Genomic DNA, 2,548 nt, shown 5'->3' on the forward strand with positions numbered 1-2,548 from the left:
CTGGTGACCAAGGTTTGATGGTCAAGGACTGGTGGCCAAGGTTTGATGGTCATGGACTGGTGACCAAGGTTTGATGGTCAAGGACTGGTGGCCAAGGTTTGATGGTCAAGGACTGGTGGCCAAGGTTTGATGGTCAAGGACTGGTGGCCAAGGTTTGATGGTCAAGGACTGGTGGCCAAGGTTTGATGGTCATGGATTGGTGACCAAGGTTTGATGGTCATGGATTGGTGACCAAGGTTTGATGGTCAAGGACTGGTGGCCAAGGTTTGATGGTCATAGACTGGTGACCAAGGTTTGATGGTCAAGGACTGGTGGCCAAGGTTTGATGGTCAAGGACTGGTGGCCAAGGTTTGATGGCCATGGACTGGTGACCAAGGTTTGATTGTCAAGGACTGGTGACTAAGGTTTTATGGTCAAGGACTGGTGGCCAAGGTTTGATGGTCATGGACTTGTGACCAAGGTTGATGATCTGATGGTCTGATCGTTGTGGACTGGTGGTTGTGGACTAATGGTAATAGACTGGCAGTTGAGGTCTGATGGTCATGGACTGGTGGTCAAGGTTTAATGGTAATGGACTGGTGACCAAGGTTTGATGGTCATGGACTTGTGACCAAGGTTGATGATCTGATGGTCTGATCGTTGTGGACTGGTGGTTGTGGACTAATGGTAATAGACTGGCAGTTGAGGTCTGATGGTCATGGACTGGTGGTCAAGGTTTGATGGTCATAGACTGGTCAAGGTTTGATGGTCATGGACTGGTGGTCAAGGTTTGATGGTCATAGACTGGTCAAGGTTTGATGGTCATGGACTGGTGACCAAGGTTCATGATCTGATGGTCTGATGGTAATGGACTGGTGGTTGAGGTCTGATGGTCATGGACTGGTGGTCAAGGACTAATGGTAATGGACAGGTGGTTGAGGTTTGTGGATCGAAGTCTGATGGTCAAGGTAGGAAGACAGGGTATTTGGTATCTTTATTCCATAAAGTATCCTTTGAAATCTTCTGGTTTCAGTATAGACAGAAAGGATATGAATACAAAATGGTTACCAAGGTATCTATCATGGTTTATCTTAGCATCTATGTCTGGTGGGTTTTATGGGATTTCTGGGAAGAATGAGTCCCAAGTATTCCATGTATGTCTTAATCAAGAGCTGAATTTTGATAATCAGGTCGTTACATTGACCTGATTGATTCACTCTTTACATCTCTCAGAAAATATTGTTATAGTGCAAGCCACCACAAACCGAGGAAATCAATACAAATCAAAGCAAGCGCTGAACAGAGGCAACCTAATAAATAATGATATGGAAAAGCATCTGCATGTGTTATATTTCTGTCAAGGGTTTACTTAAGTGATTGATTTGGGTTTAATGCCACTTTGACCAGTACTTCTATGTCTTGATGCAGGTCTGTTTGTTTGTTTGTTTGTTTGTTGCTTAACGCCACACTCAATATAGCAATATTCCAGCTATATGACGGTGGTCTGTAAATTATTGAGTCTGGGCCAGACAATCCAGTGATTGACATCATGAACATCGATCCAACCAAATCAGCTAGGATGACCACCAGATCCTGGATGCAGGTCTGAGACATTTACCACTTTGATGAAACCCATGAGCACAGCTTGGGTGTTCACAAACCTAGAAACATAATAACAGCTAACGAGGATTTAAAAGCATGATCATAGGTTTCTGGCATACCTAAAGGTGCAACTTCACAACAAATTGTGAGCATTAGATGCTGGCAGAAAGCAACATCCGCTCACTCAGTGAATGTCAACTGATCACATTTATTGATGTGAAGCTTTCAGATCTTGACATTACTGCCTCCAATCAATTGTTGGCAGTATTGCATTTTATATCACCTTCCCCTAGACAAACAAGATGTACAGATGTCCGAGTCAAGGCAAGATTCTATTATGGATATCGTCCACAAGGAATAATACAAACAGAAACAGAAACTGATTGTGTCGTGGTCACATTTGTTATTGACTAGGTCCCCATTTACAGAAATAGTAAATGGATTACAACCCAAGGCATTAGGGTTGGTTTGACTAGCAGGACATGATATTCCTTTCTCGAACACATGGTGTCACGAAAACAAGTTTACAGTGATCTATGATTCAGTATTTTTGTGTAAATTTGTAGCTTCTCTTTTCATACGCAGATCTAAAGTGAGGGTGCATGGGTGTGCATTCCACTTTTTTAAACACACCATTCATGATGAAAATACAACTAAATCATTTGGTGACATGCAAAATTACTATTAACGCCTTTTTGGCAAACATGTGCAAATAGTGTCCAAATTATTTTCATTCATCATTACATATTTTAAGTGCACACACCTTGCCTTTTCCAAAACATTGTTTCCCTTCCCTGCCACCCTTCCTCAAGCAGCTGTATCTGCACTTGCTTAACCCACCAAAGTCGGGTGGCATAAATAGTCTGCTGTGACCTGATGCATCTAAGTATTTCCGGCTGAGGAAACATTCACTGAAACTCATGACTAATTCATTATTCTTTCCTCAAAGAACAAATAAACACATCAA

This window comes from Haliotis rufescens, unplaced genomic scaffold (genome assembly GCF_023055435.1).
Source record: "Haliotis rufescens isolate VD_foot unplaced genomic scaffold, xgHalRufe1.0.p SCAF_1, whole genome shotgun sequence".
In the NCBI taxonomy this organism is placed as follows: domain Eukaryota; kingdom Metazoa; phylum Mollusca; class Gastropoda; order Lepetellida; family Haliotidae; genus Haliotis; species Haliotis rufescens.